Source organism: Agelaius phoeniceus, chromosome 2 (assembly GCF_051311805.1).
Source record: "Agelaius phoeniceus isolate bAgePho1 chromosome 2, bAgePho1.hap1, whole genome shotgun sequence".
Classification (NCBI taxonomy): Eukaryota; Metazoa; Chordata; class Aves; order Passeriformes; family Icteridae; genus Agelaius; species Agelaius phoeniceus.
This window is the reverse complement of record NC_135266.1, coordinates 15298601-15317578: the sequence shown is the minus strand read 5'-3', so window position 1 is coordinate 15317578 and position 18978 is coordinate 15298601. Positions and strand designations below refer to the sequence as shown.

At 37.8% G+C, this 18978-nt stretch overlaps 1 long non-coding RNA gene across 1 annotated transcript; it reads right to left on the bottom strand.

Moving 5' to 3' along the window:
- Window positions 1-11400: 11400 nt before the first annotated feature.
- Window positions 11401-17242, bottom strand: LOC143693450 (uncharacterized). The gene is made up of 4 exons (XR_013181145.1): window positions 17099-17242; window positions 16351-16436; window positions 14400-14467; window positions 11401-12921 (listed from the first exon to the last, which is right to left on the bottom strand). It is a non-coding gene; the product is annotated as an uncharacterized LOC143693450 (long non-coding RNA).
- Between the last annotated feature and the right edge of the window lie 1736 nt (window positions 17243-18978).

Here is an 18978-nt window from a genome sequence, read left to right as displayed (position 1 = left end):
GTCCATTAAAATATTTTTAAATTTATTCAGTTACTAGGCTTTTATGAATGATTTGTAAATTTGTGGTTAATGAATGATTTGACCTTTATGAATGATTTCATGTAATGCAGTTTTGTAAAGTTAAATTTACCAGGAAATAACAGTCATTCACATATGACTGATTGTTCATTTGCCTTTATGGTGGGACTATTTTTCCCCTTGAATTAATCTGTTTAAAAGTAGTTATCTGGTTGTCTATGCTTACTCTATAATCAAGGAAAGAGATAGAGCGGTTGAGTAGTCTTCTGAGGACACATCTTTTTTTCCAGTGATAATAGAGAAAACTGGAGGAGCCAACTATGTTGGCCAACTATGTTGTCCTCATGCCATTACATTACATGGCATGAGGACAGGGAAGGATTCTGCCAATTAAGATAGAAAAGATAAACCCCACTGTAATCATATTCCATATGATAACCCCACTGTACCAATCATATTCCATCTGCTCATTGGCAGTTTGCTCTTTCAGTGGAACAGGCCAGAACTTTGACTGCATATTTTTCATAAGATGCTTATTTTTCCTGTACTGGTTGTAATCTATTGTCAGAGAGGAGCACCATGATCAGCTTTGACCTCCCTTAGAGGAAGAATGTGGGACTTTACTGGGTGAATTTGTTTGAGTATTTGAGTACTAGACTGCATCTTTTAAAAAAAGCTACCCCAACTGGAGTAAAGGTGTGAATAATAGGGATCTGGTATTTTTGCCTGAATGACTAGAGTCTCAGCTTTCAGCTGTAGTATCTTTCCAGATCTTTGTCTGCTGGTTGGATATCCCTTCATCATTGACTTGATTTCCCTTATAGATACTTTGAATTAATTCAGCTCATGTCTTAACCCTTTATTGATAAGCTTAATCAATTCAGGTCTTTGAGTCATTCATTTTATGATTTTTTTTTCCAATGCCTTTATATTTCTCATGGTTCTAGTCTGATTCCTTGTCAAAATGTGGTTACTGTCACTGGACTGTACCCTAGTGCCAGTTTTGCAGATGATAGAATTTCCCCAGTCTGTTATCCCTTTTGGCTACAACATTTTGCTGTAGCTCATATTCAACAGATTATCCAGTATGGTTTGCAAATTGATTTCAGAATTATCATTTTCTAAGACTAAGTTTGCTCTTCTGTAAGGATGACATCTGGCTTCTTGTCCTGTTTTGGCATGAAACCGTTTTAAATTGCACAGATTTTGCCTTCACCTTTTTTTTACCAGCTTCTTGTACATGATGTATTCCCTGCTTCATTTGAAATTCCTCTGGTATCTGTACACCCACAAGCTTTATCAGCAACACTTTCATACTGAGTCATCAATAAAAACATTACATGGCATGAGGACAAGGACAGATTCTGGGAAAGCCAAACCAGGACACTGCAACTTGGTAGATCCTTGGTTTACAGTCCAGATCCTACCTTTTAACTATTTCTGTAATTCCAGATGTAGGATTTATGAAACAGAAGTGTCTGTTTGAAAAACACTAGGTTCCCACTTTAAAGCTGTACCAGCTTCTCTTTGCACCCAGTTTGTTGTTTATGACACATGGCTCATGAGGCACTCCTTGTCAAAGGGACACTGAGATATTTCAAAGAAGCACTGAGCTGCAGTGTCTGGATGTGAGGGACAAATATCTGGCTATGTGCAGATTAAAGGTGTGAAGTTTACAGCCCTTTTTCTTCCATTGCTTGGGATGTTGTCTGCATAATATAATTTATTGGGTATATCCAGATGCAAATACAAAATTATTTTTTTTTACAGACAATGCTAGGTAAATTCTGTTTTGTTATTGAATCAAAGACTACTGTGAAGTGACCCTGAACATCTCTTGAAATTTGCTGGTGGCAAAGCACAATTTGGGTCTTACAGCCTCTAAAATAACCATACACTGTTTAAAGATGGCCTTGTCTTACAGACACCATGTTCACATTAAAAAAGTCACAAATCTCAGAGGTTTTTAGGTTTGGGGTGCTGTTTGGGACTGGATTAACTAATGTGTAGATTCCTGTAGGATAAAAATCAAACCTGTTTTTACTGAATGAATGGTAGTGAAAAAACATTATATTCACAGAAAGACCAACATCAATTCACTTCCTTATTAGTGACATGGTAAAAGGTCAGAGGGGCACTGATGTATGTTTGCCTTGTCAGTTTTTGCTGTAATAAAGATGGATGGCCATACTGTTGTGCTGAAAAATGGCTGTTAATGGAAATTGTTAAGAGGAACATTTTGTGTAAGGTGCTTCAGTTTTTTTAATTGTGAAAATACCTGTCTCTGAAAAATTATAGAAATTCTTCATTGTCCAGAAAAGTGAGACACTTTGCAGTCTCCAATGTCTTAGATTTAATCTCTCTGTTTAAAGTTCCACACTGGTGACATTTATTTTTCTCTGTTTTAACACATGCTTCCTTTCAGCAATGCTATCTGCCCATCAGGAATCAAAGCAAATCCAGATGGCTCAGGAACAGATGGCTTATGGTTTAAGAAGCATGGGTCAGATTCATCCATACAGTGCACCAAGTTCACAGGAGTGCTCTTCTTACATCTAGAGACTGGGAGATGCTGAATCATGATTTTTTTCTGTTTTGCTATTGTCAGGCTGGAAAGTTAGCATGTATGAGAGACAGAAGGTGCTGTAAGAGGGAAAGTTCTATATGCTCCACTCAAGGAAAAGAACTAATTTCTTATATGGTAAAAAGGCACAATGTAGCAGTTGCAAAGACAGATATCTAACAAATGTTTAAAAAAATCTGCTTTGCTCTGAAATTATGAACGAGGCTCATGGAAAAAGTCTGATAAAAGATGCTGGAGACAGCCAAGGTGTTTCCAGGGAAGAAGAGAAAGGGAGATCTAGCAACCTCACAGCAACTTCCCTATTAAATGACCAGAAATGTGTCTCTTGCAGCTACAGCAGACAGATTATTGCCTGACTAAGTCTAAACAGAGAGCTGTTTGTAGCCAAGTAGCTGTGATACAGGACACCAGCAGCAATTGCAGGACACTACAATTACATACTCCAGTAATGAGTCAGGTCAAAATTCTGTTTCAGAGGTCTAAAAGGCATGTCACACAGATCACTGCAGTCAAACTCATTCTCTTCCCCAAATTTGTAGTAGCAAAATAAGTCTCCAAGACCATGTTCATCACTACTCTTCACTGTCTGCCTCCACTCTAGAGGGGCAGGAAAGAGCCCCAAAATTATGTCCACATGTACTTCAGATGTTTTCACATCCAGTTGTGTGGGGTGACTAAAAACGAAGACATGGTTGGTTCAAGCAGTAAGACTATTAGACATGACATATGTGCATTGTGCCAGTGAAGTGTCTTGTTTTGGAATATATGTAAGGACAGAGACCACACAGTATTTTTATCAGTAAATCCCCACTACAAGAGAGTCAGGAGTGTTATCCCTATAATTTAGTTGAACAAAGAAACAGGGAAGTACATGTACACCAATCTAGTCTTTCAAGGTCATGCAATACAGCAGTATGTGGAAAAGAAACAGCTCTCTTAATTCTTATTTCAGTGCCTTGTTTGCAGGCTCTAAAAGGGAATGAAGTTTTTTTAATCCTCATAGCTTTTGCAGAAAGGGATAGTTTTGAGAAGGGAGCTTAATGGGTAGGAAGATTCGAGGTAATCCTACTAATCTAAACTTAGTGAATATTTGTTTTCTCTCCTTTCAAAGACTTTCTGCTCCTCATGTTTTGGATTCTTCAGGGCACTCCAGGTGTGGCCTCACCTGTGATGAGTAGAGAGGAAGAGTCACATCTGTCCTGGATTGCCAAGACAACATCCCTTAATTTTGCCTAATGATGCCCAGGGCACCATTAGCCTTTGTGGCAACAAGGCTCATTGCTCATGTTCTTCTTGGTCTCTACCAGGATATTCCAGGTCCTTTTCTGCCAAGTTGCTTTGCAGGTGGGCCATGCCCAGCATGAGGGTTGTTCCTGCCCAGGGGCAGGAATTTGCTCTTCCCCTGGTTGAACTTCCTGAGATTCCTGTCAGCCCTTTTCTCTTGGAGGTTGAGGTTCCCCTGCATGGCAGCACAACCCTCTACTGGATCAGCCACCCCTCTGAGTTTTGGGCAATCAGCTGACTTGCTGAGTGCCCTCATTCCCCACGCTGCTTTGCCATCCAGATCCTTAATGAAGGTGGTAAGTAGGATTGGATTCATTATTGTCCCTTGGGATGTAACTAGCATTGCTCAATACAGGCCATCATCTGTAGACTTAATGCTACTCTGTCCTGTGTTTATGTCTGTATTGCTTTTTGTACTTGCCTATAAACTTCACACTAACAAGAAAGACTAAAGAAGGGAAAAGGCATGAGAGAAAAAAAAGCATCTGCCATATAGAAATTGAACATGAAAATTTTATTCTCTATTGCATTGTGTTTGTTATATGCTAGACATTGCTCAATATTTCCATTTGGTCCTTGCCTTATCTCTCCCTTTTTTGACCTGGTCTTGAAAAAGGGAGGAGGAATTCCTTCCTATCTGGAGGAATGCTACCTCCAGGATCCTTGGAGATCAGCATAGGCAGGCATAAATCAGGAGAAGCTTTAACATACTATATTTTAGAGTAAGGGCCAGTCTAGCCCAGCCCAGTACTAAAGATATAACTGGGATCACTCAGTTCCTACGGGTCTCATCTGAGCTGGAGGACCAAGACCCTGATGTTAGTTCTTACACACAACATTGCCTTTCTACAGCCTTTTATTTGGCTGAACTTTGCAAAACCATCCTGTCTGGTAGTAAATGCAGGGAATAATATTAAGCCACTAATGGCTTGGTTTCAGATATCTTGATCCTACTGTATATGCAATCAACACAACTGTGACTACCTGCTATCATCCTAAGTGTGCCTTTTTCTCCTAAATATATAACCAGAACAAATATTCATCTCCTGCAGAAATGCTTAATGCTGACATGACATGGATTTATGGGAGCAGAGCCAGTAGAGCAACATGAGAAATGTGTTCTGCCCAGCTCTAGCTAATATTCTCAGTCTCTAAGATTTCTGAATGTCATCCCAAGTATAATTTAGACCACTGAGAGGTTTACATATCCCTGTATTTTTCTCCCTGCCTCCCTGCCAGTCATCTTCAGCAAGCAAAATCAAATTTTTCCATGTAAGAGTTGTAACATATTACATCCACTTTCAATAATTTACTATAAAAGATGTATAGCAATGGAAAATAAAAAGTCCAGTGATGGCATCATCCAAAACCTCTCCAAAACTTATAGTACAATCTGATTTTAAAATATTTCCTTTGTCTTTGAAGAACTTTAAACCTTTATTGGTGAAAGAGAAATTATCTCTTCTAATGGGATAATATGACATTTTGGATGCACAAACCATGGAGTTTTCCTTATAAATTGAATTGAAATGTTCCTTGTATGATAAGTTTACATTGAAAGAGTATGTATGGTGCACTTACCCAAACCAGCTCTAAACAAATTATCTTGGGTACCAGCTGCTGTGTAACTCTGTTAGCCAAGAAGTCCATCAAGGCTAATGAGTTCTGCTGAGAGGCAGCCAGCATTAACTTACCTAAAGTGTCCTGTTGCCATGGCAATTTCTTGCTCCTAATCTGATAATTTGACTATTGTAGTGATTTTCAGCAGCTAAATATCTGTAGTATCTGTATAACTGTAATATATTTTGAATATTGTTTGCATGTAGGTATTTAGGATTTGGAATTAAATAAGTCAGAATGAAATTTAACTCTAGTCTGTGTATTTACACTTATAGGGTGTAATGAACAGAATCTATTTGATATTAACAGGTCTTTATCTCAGTGGAACTAATTGTACTTCATGTGAAGGGAAGTATGGAACCTGAACTTATGAGACTATTGAAGATAATGTGGAATTGTCTGGCAAACTCACAGTTTCCATAAATACACTTCCTAATATATTTCCTAATGAGGGGCTATACATTTTTTGGTAGGGGAAAGGTGAGGTAAAGCCTTTCTCATTCTAAGATTCAGTCTGGCATAGAATTGAGACTAGTATGCCATACATAACTTATAAAAAGATGCATGTTTTAAATGTGCTGTATACACCTTGGGGACATGGTAAAAAGCCAGGTTTTCCACTGGGTGTTCATGGGTACCTGGTGGGGGTATCATAAGTGTGCTGCAGACCTTCCAGGCTATTCTTTAGGCTTCTCTGTGGTTTGGTGTACCATATCTATCTCAGCTTTTTATCCCGATTGAATGGCAAAAACTACATCTGCACCAAAGCAGAAATGTCTTTTTGGAGCTTCAACTAAAAGTAAAATCTAGGTGGTCCTATAACCTTGAAGGTCCTGAATGAAAATAATTTAGAAAAAACTTAATGGAGGCTCATACATACTGAAATAATTTTTAAAAAGAAGAGGCTTTTAACTACATATGTTCTACAATAATTTTCTTGGTATCTGATTTCTCTGACTTTAAAGCTATTGGCAAATGTTTTGTGGATCAGCAGGAAGGAAGCATGTGTATGGAAAATGATTTGTCCTGGGGCTGCTCTTTTCTATAGATTCTTATTGAGTATATAGATCTAACCTACAAATTCTCATAGAAAATGTCATTGAAAATAGAAGTGATTAAACAAAGGACGTTTTTGTAATATTCTTCTTTCTTACTGACACTCATTAGAAATTTTAAGAACCCACCTTCCTATAACAGAATATATATTCTTCTCTGTAACAGGACAGGAAGAATTAGGCCATGAGAAATATTAAGTTATTTCTTATTAGGTGCACTGAGATATTACAGTGACAGTGGTCCATCAGGAGCCCCACTAGATATATCTGCAGAGTTAAAGACCAACAGACTTTTCTTCCAGATTATTAAACCCCCACATTTGCTAAATATTTGGCCTTATGACAAAATCTAAAACTGTATGGGTGTTACATGCAGGAACATAAAACTCCATGACTTCTCTGCCTCAAAACAAAAAAATCCACTTATACCTAAAGGCGAAACCCCATTGGCATGCGTATGAAATTGAGTGCTGAAAATCACTAGTCTTTTGGAAAATGCAATTATGTGCATCGAAAGTGTGTGTGGGTGTAAGAGCTTGAGAGACAGAGCCACATGGCATGGCTGTTTGCAAGTCCCCCAAGCTTTTTCCATTTGAATTCCTTTACTTCCCAGAAACTATTCTCCAGAATAAGTGGCACCTCCTCTTGGCATTTCCAATTTGTCACATTAAAAACATAACCAAAATTAACATTTTTTGCCCAATATTCAAAGGATGAGAGTTACATTAGCTTTTTATCCAGGACAGTGTGCTGAATAAAAGCTTTTTGCACTATAGTTTTTTTAACTTTATCACATTAAACTCCAGTGAAATAATAGAATTCTCTTTCTGAACTCAAGCAATTTATGTGTTATGAAGTATTGAGAGTAGATTAATAATTTTTGGGAAAGGGACAGTAATAACCAGTCATTCAGCTTTCTGAACTCTCAAATAGCACAAGCTGCAGAGCACACCCATGCAGTCCTTTGTCAGTTTAACAAAGTTAAGCTAAAGCATACTTTTCAAAAAGGTGTATTCTAATAGGTTGAAGATTTTGAGTGTGAAAAATGCCATACAATCCTTTATAATGTCTTCCATTGACAGATTATGGTCTCCTTTCTCTGTTAAAAATTACTGCAATGGAATTCCTATTGTGCACATTGTTGTTCCCTGGAATAAGAATACCTTATTGAAAAATCAGGAAAAATCAAGCTATTTCTCACTTTTGCCTGAGCAGTTCTTCAAATTCTGTGCAATTTTATGACTACTCACTCATAGTGATGGCCACATCATAAATATCCAGGGATTGTTTTCAAGGTGCATCCATCCAGCATTTGTACATAGAACGTCAGCGCAGGCCAAGCTGGCTCTGCAGAGTGAATGGAGCTAACAGGAGCAGCACTAGCAATGGCACAAGCTCTGTCCAGGCTTTCCCATCACTGGGAACACACATCCTGGGGCTCTGTGCCATCCCTCTGCTGGATGCCAGCCCAGACACAAGCCTGTGCCACTTTATCTCACCTCTGTTGCAGCATGTGCTGCTTGTGTGATGGCGGAGGGGTGTGGGGCCAGGAGAAAAGTCAGTGGTGAGACAGAGGTTCAGAGCACACACAGTGAAGATCTCTCTTACCCTGGGAGCTTTGCTGGCTGCCTGTGCCAGTGTAGCTGAAATAACCAGCACCGCTGCCTGTGGGGAGAGCTGGGAAGTGACCAGTTTCTTCTCTCCTGTTCCTCTCATCTGCTTGCCACTGCTTACTTAGCTTTCTTCTGGTGGGGGAAGATCATGGAGTGGTGAATGGGCTCCCTCTTACTGGACTGTCTGGAGAGCTGACTGCTCAAGTGGGCAGTGGGATGCAATGCTGCCAATGCTGCCCGTAAGGCTGGACTTTGAGCCATGTTAAATATCATGAAAATTGTAGGAGCTCTTGCTCTTGTGTTTAAAACTGATTTTTGCCCTACTCTGATGCCCACTACTAAACATGCCTGCCTAGCTCTGAACATGCTGCATGCCACAGTCACACTTAATTTTTTTCTTTTGCAGCAAAATGAGGTAGTGTCATGTTCTGAAGCAGGAAGATCTGTGCCATTTGCACAAGTAGATTTTTATTTCTACATGGAATTGGAGGAAAATTAGGTTCAATGTGTTAGTTATATTAACTGTTGTGAATGTTAGGGATGTTTGATGGGAATTTGATAATTAAAAGGATTTCAAGGGCCTGACAACAAAACTTCAGCTCCATAATGGAGCCACTTGAGCAGAGTGCTTGCAAATATATGATGCAAATATATTGAGAGATTAGAACGTGGTGGAAAGTACTGTACATTAAAACAAAGTAGTCAATAAAAATGCAAACACTCTGAAGTGTTTGAACAGGACTACACTAAATCACCCTCAAACAGCATTCAGTAACACATATAACAGAGATTCAGGGCTGCTTATCCAAAGCCTCCCATTCCTCACCTTTTCTATAAGAAGGCTTAATCTTTGCTGAAAGATTCAGATTTGTCACATTCTAACTCCTATACATTCTTTTAAATTACTCTGAAGAAGCCTTGTATATTTAGGCCTTATTGACATGAATCTTGACCTGAAGTAATTTGGAATCTTCTGCAATCTATGGAGCTGGATGCATGTTTGAACCCATGGAGGTCATTAAGATTAAAATGCTGAATGGGGGTACAGAGTTGAATCACTGTGCATTCAGCTAAATGTACATCACCTTCTTGTCAAGGAGTTAAATACGTATTGCATAGATAACCATGGAATTCTTATTTTGGGTGGGAATTTGAACAAAATATTTTGCATTTTGTTCAGTTGCCAAACTCTTCTTCAGCTCAAAACAGGGTAAGCTTTTTGGCTTTGCCTATAGACTCTTTGACAGCAGGGTTTGGTTTTTTAATTTGTTTTTTTTACAGAAGGCAAAAATCTGATCAATTTATGACCTTCAACAAGCCTATGGACAGAAGTTTTTCTTAATTTCTCTACTAACACTGCTAGGTGGCAAAATGCACATGTACAAATATTTTCCATTCATTTCTGCTGCACACAACAGCATTAATTGTCTAATAATGCAGCACAAATATGGACAGCAGTTTTGTCAGAAACGTTCTCACCATTTTTTTCTTTCTTTATTTGCTGGGGGCTCTTGTTAGCACCTGGAGGTGAGTTGCTCCAACATATCGAGCACCAGCAGTCGTGCTGAGCAGAGAGATGAGTCAGTCCAGCCCTGAAAGGTTCCTGCAGGGTGACCATACCTGCTCACAGCCACCACTGCTGCTAAGAGCAGAAAATGAGCTACAAAATGTACAAGACAGGTTTTCATGCCAGCCTGTGTAGGGTTCTGGCACCTGTCTCAGCCTTTAGGGCAGTATTTTTCAAACTAACAGCTAAAAAGTAATCTACAAAGGACTGAAGCATCTTAAATGCTTCACCCCCACTCTTATTTCCATTCTGAAAAAAACAGAAGTAACCAATTCACCTTCAGTGTTTCAGCTGTTAAATGATTAACAGTGTTTTTGTAAAAGAGGAAGACTGGGGTTTTTCAGACTTATTTTCCTTTAGAAGTAACAAATGGTCTTTGGAATTTAAAGAAGTTTAAAGGTTAAATCATATTCTCTGGGAAGCGTATCTCTAGAGCATGAATTTGTCAACCTGTTTTGCCTAAATGTTTTTGAAATATCTCAAAAGTAAAATCCGCTGCCCCTCAGCAGTTTCTGATGGCACCTGGTGCACTGGTCACATTACTGTATTTCAGGTGAAGCTACAGCCCATTCAGTCTGATGTTGCAGGATCAGTCATACACTCTAAAGACTTACCACAGCTCCTCTTTTGCTGATGTAGCTTTTCAAGATCATATTTGTCATAATCAACGAAACACTAATTTTTATCTCCATTCACTTTCCCAAGCAGCCAAAATCTCCCTGCTTCCATTTTGAGTGGTTCTTCAGGTTGCTCATAATTCAAGTATTTGTACTTTCAGCACTTACAGCATTCAGAGCTTCTGTTGCAATGGGAATGAGTCATGTATCTCAAAATCTTTTTTCTGGGACTGTAGCCAAACAAGATCTTTATTTTTCTTCTTGCCTTCTTTTCTTTTTTATTTTTTTCCCTGTGCCTCTGTAAAAAAGACATGTCACTATCTGAAAGGGAAATACCTTAAGCTTGAAACTTTGCCCTCAGGTGAAGCTGTTCCACTGTTGAAAAGTCTTGTGGTTTTAAATGTTTAAACAACAGATTAACTGATGGCCTGCATGTTTCTTAGAAACAGAATGAAAAATTTGGGTGATTTAAGGTGATTCTGGAAGTTACAGAGGCTGAAATGCCTCTCAAATACAGAGGATGAGGACAGAGAAGCAGGAGCAGGTAAGGACAGTGCTTCATCATAACAGAGCAGATCACCTCACTTGCATGCTGTTGAAAGACACTGACTGAAAAAAAGACGAAATTCCAATTTTGTTTTGGAATAGTATGTCTGAAACCCAGAATCATTCTTTATCTCATATTGCAAATAAATATAATGGTGATTCCCCTGCAGCCATGATAATAAAGGCTCTGAAAAATATCAGTTACGCAGAAGAGACAATCTGAGGAAGTGAAAGGCAGAAGATTAATCAGGATTGCTATGCAAAAAAAAAATTCACACCTAATAATCCAGATTTTTTTCAGTACAAGTTCTTATGTCCATCATCATGTTATAAAGGGAAGCCATGTGAAAGGGGAATTTTCAGGTTTGCAAATAACAAGTAGGTCGTCCCCACACTGTGTTTAATAAAAAAGATGGGTTTTTTTCTATTTGTTTCTCTAATTATGTTGTGTAGCTAATGGTGCATTTGAAAGGAAGATGACAAGCCAAGCTTTCAACCTCTAAGAACATGTTTAGTTGTTAATAACATTCAGACTTTATTTGACAGTACATAGAGAAAGGTACAGACAGAAATCATGCTGGGCATTATTTAATGTATTCCCATTACGAACTGAGAAGATCAAGGCTGGATACATATCTTATTTCTGGTGGGTCCAGACTTTTTGAAGGCAATCAGAACTGTATTTGAACTTCAACACAAGAAAGCTTGAAGTATTAGCTGAGAGGAACGTTTACTAACATTGACATATAGATGTGAATTTTTTCTTCAGTTCTCACACTACAGTTAAAATTGGGAAAGGATCTATTTTAGGTTATTCTTGTCAACATGATATTATTAAAAACTTGAATCTCTGAGAAAATTTTGGAAGCATTGTCCATTATACTTGGTAATTTGCCAGATAAGGAGCTGTGTGTTTCAGTATTTGAATTAAGTTCAACACACATATGAAGTGTTAATATATCCCATATTTACAAAATATAGACTGCAAGTAAAAATAAAATTGGCATGATAAAGCAATTTTGTAATTATGGAAAACTGCTACAGATACTGTTTTATTGAAATTTGTCACTTCACTGTGAGGCTTCACTTCTATTAAGCTTTTTCCATCCATGCTGTAGTTTCAAATCATCTCTAGCAATGATAGATGTCAGCTGGGGAAAGATCGAGATCCAGAAGTTCTCTGCAGCAATGCAGTGTGGTGATAAACAGTTGTAACAAATGTGAAAGAGCTGCTCAGGAAAGCAGCACTTTGCAGATAATGGTTTTAATTCAGACACATGCAGCTAATAGTAAATTGGCATCAGTCTCAACCTGCCAATGAGTCAGGCTGAGAGGTTCAGCTTGAGCATGGGTCATAGTCCTGCTGCATGGCAGAGGTACATGAACCATAAAATGTGCCAGTGGCTAAAAGGCAAAATTCAAACTAGTCCAGTATCTCAGGAGATGGGATCTAATTGCATACAGAGGTCTGGAGGAAGAAGAGATGTCATCTAGGGAAACAATTAGTTGACTGTTGTTAGCTGCACTCCTTTTCCAAAGCTGAGGTGTCTCCTTTAGAAGTGTGGGGCAAATGTCAACAAAAAAAAAAAATCACCATAATATCCCAGCACAGCAACACAGTGTATTTTCCCCAAGTTTCCTTCACAGAAATGGCTGAAGTAGCTTCCTTGGGAAGTAAATAAAAAACTGATGAAATGTAATTTGAATTTTATTGTCTACCTTGAAAGGAAAATGGAACAACATGTTGCAGGGATGCATTTTTTATTCTAATCCTACTGGAAGATGCTTTGCTCTGATGTTGATATGAGTAGGAAAAAAGCGTGATATTTTTCTTTTTTAGTAGAAAGGATGCCTATTTTTGCCTCTTTTTCCTTTAAGTTCTGGTTGGCAGCTCCAAAAATTCAAGCAGAGTATCAGAATGGGCTCAGTCCATCCTCACAAATACGAGGTTGTGCTATTCAGGTCTCCTTGTTACACAGGGGCAAGTCTTGCTCTCAATGATGACCAAAGTGTTCCACTGAAAATGTAATGTCAAACTGCTATGAGTAATCAGATTAATCAGTGCTGGAGGCACTCAGCAGCAAGTGAAAGACAAGGAAGCAGTTTACATGGAGAGGCTTTTCATGAAAGCGCGCACATTCCTTTTTATCTGCATGTTTGTGGATGCAGTCACGTATTTGTAATGCCATGCCCGATGGAGGGAAAAAATATCCATTCTGGTAGTTGTAACTAACTCAGAGCAAGGAGGATAGAAGTGGAGGAATGAAAGAGAGAATGTGTCTTCTGTTTCCCTGACAAAGTTGCCCATAAAGAAGGTAACTGATGTGCCACACTTACATCTTAACCAGCAATGACTTACTCCTTCATCCTCTCTTGACTTGAGAAAACATATAATTAGATCAATTCTCAAATATATTACACCTGATTCTATTGTTGCTTTCTCATGTTGGACTCTCCCAAAACAGCACCACCAGCTATAGATCTTAAAGGAAATTGGCCTCAGAAAACATCCAAAATATATTACTCCTGTTATAGGGATAGATAAATAACCATTAGATCAAATAACTAAATTTCGACATGGTATTGTTGTAGGTAGTGGTCCAAGGTGACTGTAGCTCATTACAGTCAACAAATAAAAAACAGATGCCTGTAAAGGGCTAAATTCTTGCTGGTTTACCATCAACAGAATTTTCTGAACTAATTTTCTGAACTTCTGTATTATGAACACTTGCATAGTTACTCAAAAATATAAATCACTATGAATTGCTCAGGTTCCTACTGAAATCACTCTCTGAATAAATGAAGTCTTCATATGTTGGGGAAAGCAGTTTTGGTAAAACTGATGTTTTAAAGGTGTGTGACTTCAAGCTGACTGAATGAAAAAGTTTATGTGAAAATACAGGCCTAGGATAGACTTGGGTTTTTTGACAGACTTAATTCCACTATAAAGTTAGCAAGCACCTCTGTGTTGTACTTTACTGAAAGGATAAACCTATGATCTTCTGCTCAGGTTGTACCATATTGTTCACCTCAGTTTGAAAAGATAGAAATGTAACATTTGTTTTTATACCACATGTGGAACATGGTTTAAGATGCTGATGAATGCAAGGTTATCATTCTCTAAAAATCCACAATCACTTTAAATTTTCAGTGGTGTGTGTTCAGAAGACATAATAGCTGTTATTTAAGAAAACGCTAGAATTTCAGGCACAGATTTCCTAAATTAATGTTATACTGAAGGTACTGACAGGGAGAATTCATATACTGAGTTGGTAGGTAATAATAACCAGAAAGAGAGCTCCTCCCAGGTGGAGTAGGCTCAAATTACATCACTGGAAATGAAGTGAAGGATATGGGTCTTGCCTTTAAACTCAGCAAACTATCTCATAAAGTGTGAGCACCCAAGATACAGCAACTGACTCCCTCTGACAACAAAATTTACAATATAAATGCAATTCATACCAACATTTGCAGTTTTACTGCATTTAAATATACCTGTTGTCTTGAAACACTCAGTATTGCTGTGAATTTATCATCTGATTGCAGAGGTTCATCTCTAACTCCTACAAAACCAAAAACTAAATGTTTTAAAGAATTCAAATCCTTCAAACAATCTTCTCTTTCATATTTTTTCTTTGCATTCCCACAGAAGACTAACAGATTTTTATTACTGTAGAATGTGCAAGAAAAAAAGTGTGTGTGTGTGTGTGTGTGTGTATGCAGTAGTATATGAAAACTTGTAGTACTATCAGGAGAATAGAGCCCCAAAGCTGATTGAGCCTAAACTGAGCCTAAACTCTGTCCTCCAAAACTACTGAATTGTTGGTTCTGAAAGACTCCTGAGAGGATGAGCCACCACCCAAGAGCTGTGCCTCATTTGAATGCTTCTCTTGAGGTTTTATCTATACTTAGGGTGGGAGATAGGGATGAAGAGGGGAGACTGGCAACCACAGAAAACAGCTGTCTGAATGATGGGATGTTAATGCCTTTCAGGCTATGGCAAGAGTGGAACAATTTGATTTCAAAGGTAGAATATTCTGATGAAATAGATAATTACCCTGCCCCACAGAGAGCTTTCAAACTGGTTCTGAAAATAAGCACCAAATACTTTTAGTTAACTAGTGAGCCATAAGTTTTCAATCTTACTTTAGGACTTTTTCTATCATGTCTGTCTGATGACTGGACTAAGCAATGACTAACTCAGGAGTAACTCACTGATTTTGATACCTGTCTATTTTAATCCTCACTTAGGGCTCAGATGGATGGTTTAGTTCAGCATAACAGGCTGCCCTGCATCATGAATGCCCTGTTTACACTTTTGGTCAACAGGAATCAAAAATGCCACAAAATCAATTTCACCGTCTTTTGTCACCACATTTCTCTCTACCAGGTTCTTTTAAAATCTGAATGTAAATCAACACTCCAAGAGCTAGATCCCATAAAGTATTTAGCCAATGCATGCTAGTAGAGATTTTTTTTTAATGTTCAGCTCACAGGTAGTGTCCAGAGACTTAAATTTTTGTTCTCTCTGCAGTTCATGAGGGAAGTCAACTACTTCTACTGAACTTCTGAAAAGCAGCTGTGTTGAAGATGGAACAGTCTGTGCTAGACTGGCACTTCTGTTTCCTTGTAATAGTCATTCAGATACTAACCAAACAAAAGCATCTTGGATGCTTTACTTCTATCTCATTACCATGGAAAAGTCATAATACAATGCCAGCTTCTTACAAGATGAATTCGATCACCAGATTGATAGTGCATTAGTAAAATAAAAATCAAACCCATCACATGCAGAGAACAGATGTAATTTCTAGGTAAAATGTTCAAAATGTATGTAGGAAGCTGGGACCTTAACCTTTGAGCTTCTGTCTAGGGGAAATAGCAGAAAAATAATCTCTTGCACCTTTATCAGGCTTACCACCTCAAGTGAAGACCTCCTTTAACAGAGTGGGTGCACATGCAAGATTCCAGTTTTATATGAAAATTCCTGATCTATGACAAGGATTCAGATGCATAAAGTGACTGTTCAAATTTAAACAGAATCACAGAGCACATATGACTAAAAGGACAAACTAACCATAGCTCATTTTTCTCTGTTGAGACAATGCTATTAGCTAAATTAATCTTGAATTGTTGTAATATGAAGTGAAGAACAAACAAGTACAGACCATCCCAATGTATGGAAGGAAGTAAACTGTAAAGTACAACCAAGCAAAATCTACCCCTGGTATGGTCTGTCAAATTTCCTCTTTGATAATAGGTTCCTAACCTTCTATTGAGCATACCCAGAAATATATGTCTATAATTTACCATAAACTTAATGCAAGTTCTGGAAACACCCATGTGTCAGTGTGCTTGGGTAAATGCTGACTGCTCACAACGCTGTGCACATTCTTTAATGCATGAGAAACAAAGAAACACAGACAAACATTTTATGCTTACTTACTCATGGAAATGAGGGAGATTCTGTTTTCCTTTTTTAATCAATATATAAAAGAAAGCAGACATTCTGTCACCTTATCACCTCTGATTCTGTAGAGAACAATAAATGAAAAAAAGATTTCAAGTAAACAGACATCAGTTGTTGGTGTGAGTCATCCTGATGAATAATGGTGATAATGAGAATGGTATATTGTGTATCTAACATGAAATCTCTATTTCTGAAATAGTTTGTCATTGTGCTTTATAATTTTTTTGTCTTCTCTTTATTTTTGTGGGGCATACAATCACAAAATCCTTTGTGTATCTGTTATAGAAAAGGTGTACAGAAGACAAAATTTTGGATAAAATGCAGTAAAATATAAAAATAATATATAAAAATATTATAAATAAATAAATAAATAAATATATATATATATATATATATATATATATATATATATATATATATATATAAATATTATAAAAATAATCCTGATGCAAAACCATCTTAAGCAGTTGAAAACTTACCCCTGTTTTTATGGGCTTGGAACACATGCAGTATAGAATTCTATTACAAAATGTTTTTTTCCCCATTTAAAAATTGAATGGAAAAAACATTGTGCAAAATGTCTTTGTGCTGGAGTAGTAAATAAGAGGACTTCCTAACTGATAAAATAGGTTCCTTTCTCTTCTGAAAACCCTATTTTGTCTATGAAAGTGAATACCTGACAAAAATAGTAGTGGAAGACAATATCAGAAATGAATTCTGCTACCTATCATGTATTTCAGTCTACTCTAGACTGTTCTGGTACAGGCAGTTTAGCCAGAGAAAGACAAAGACAGGACTGTAGATGCCCAAATGCAAACATGCATTGCATTCTTTCCTCTTCCCCTTCCTCTTCATGTGCCAAGCTGGTAATATCTCTCCAGACCTGTTGAGGAGTAAAAGGAACACATAACTGCTGTTAAAAAAAGAAATTGGTTCAAATACCACTGGTTATTTAGTTATGTCTTTTGGCTTAACTGGTCACCAGTGAAATAAGGTTTTTTTTTTTTTCTTTCCCAAAGCAAGATTACATTCTCCAAAAGAATTCCTGGGGGCATTAAAATCCTTCTGGTTTGACAGATTATCATCTCAGAAGAGATTTTGACTAGTTAATAACACAATAAAAAAGCGTGGACATAGAGAGGTGTTTTTATTTTACCTGTTACTTACAGAACAAAAGGGAAGAAGTTAAAGCTGTTTAGGGAAGGGTTTATCTTTCTTTTTCAAATAAGGATTGCTATAGCAAAATTCTTGCAGCATAAAATAGAAAACATCAGTGGTTGTTAGATGTCATAATAGTAAATTTACACACAAGAAAATTTATACATGGGGAAAAAAGAAATTGGTTAATAACCGTATCCCTTTGAAATTCTCCTGACCCTAAGATAGCGATGTGTAAAATCATTTGTTGCTATAGTAAATGTCAGTTTGGTACTAGTAAGCATTTAATCAGCTTTCTGCTTGATACATTTAATATGACTTCAGTGTTTTACTTGAGAAAGTAACACATCACCTGGTGAAGTGACTGATGATGAATTCAGGAGAGCATGAGTGCAGGTCACAAAGAATCAGGTCTGTTTAGTGCCCACATTACCTCAGCTCCCATGAATAATTCTCTGTCTTGCAGAAGGTGTTAAGTAAAGCCATTAACTATCCTCAGCCGCTATGGATAACTTCCAGCAAACCACAGAAACCCATAAACACAAGTAGTATACTTTGATATGTTCAGTCTAATGTAGAACTTTCTCATATTTTCTAGACTTATTCATTTATGGAAACAAAGTAAGTTCTCTCTAAATTCTAAATCAGAAATGTGTGTCTTACTGCCTCACTTTCTGTTTCCTAATTTCAGATTGCATAATTCACCAGTCATGCCTGGACATCTCTCCCCAGATCATCGGAGGACATGGAACATGCTGGAAGAAGAGTGGCTCCCTCCACAGTCAAAGTGGCACAGCTGGTTGGTACAAGCTCAAACAGACCCAGTATCTGCCACCCCTATTTTAGAGGTGGATTAGCCAGGAGAGTGATGATGTGACCCAAGGTCACAGTAGAAAGTGGTGCTGGAGTCAGCAGCAGAGTGAAATTTCCTGGCTGTCATCTCTGTGCTGTCCTCTCGCATCACCGATTGCTCAGGTCATCCAGACCTGCAACCTGGCAGTGTTCCTTGCACTAAATAAATAAAATAAAAGCAAAACTGTGGCAGTGGCAAAGCCAAAGACTCCAAAGTGATGAAATGCCACAACTAAGGTGGCCTTTGCCAGCAGAATTAGATATCTTATGTGCACATAGGTGTGCTACCCACCCATCTATCCAGAAATCTATTCACACATCTGTATGCTTATATTTATGCTGTAGTTCTGTCTTCAATTACAATGTAACAAAATTTTTGACAGAATTCCCTAATTATAGAATTATTACAAATCCATATGGTGGACACAGAAAACTACTTATCCCTGTGGCCTCCTGTCTACTTTGCAGGGGTCACTCCAGTACTAGAAAGTTATCTACTGCTACCTTGATTCAAAGGCACTTAATTACTCTTAACAGGGTGTAAAGGAGAGGGGTGAATTAAGTTATTTTCTTTTTTTAAAGACATCAATCTCT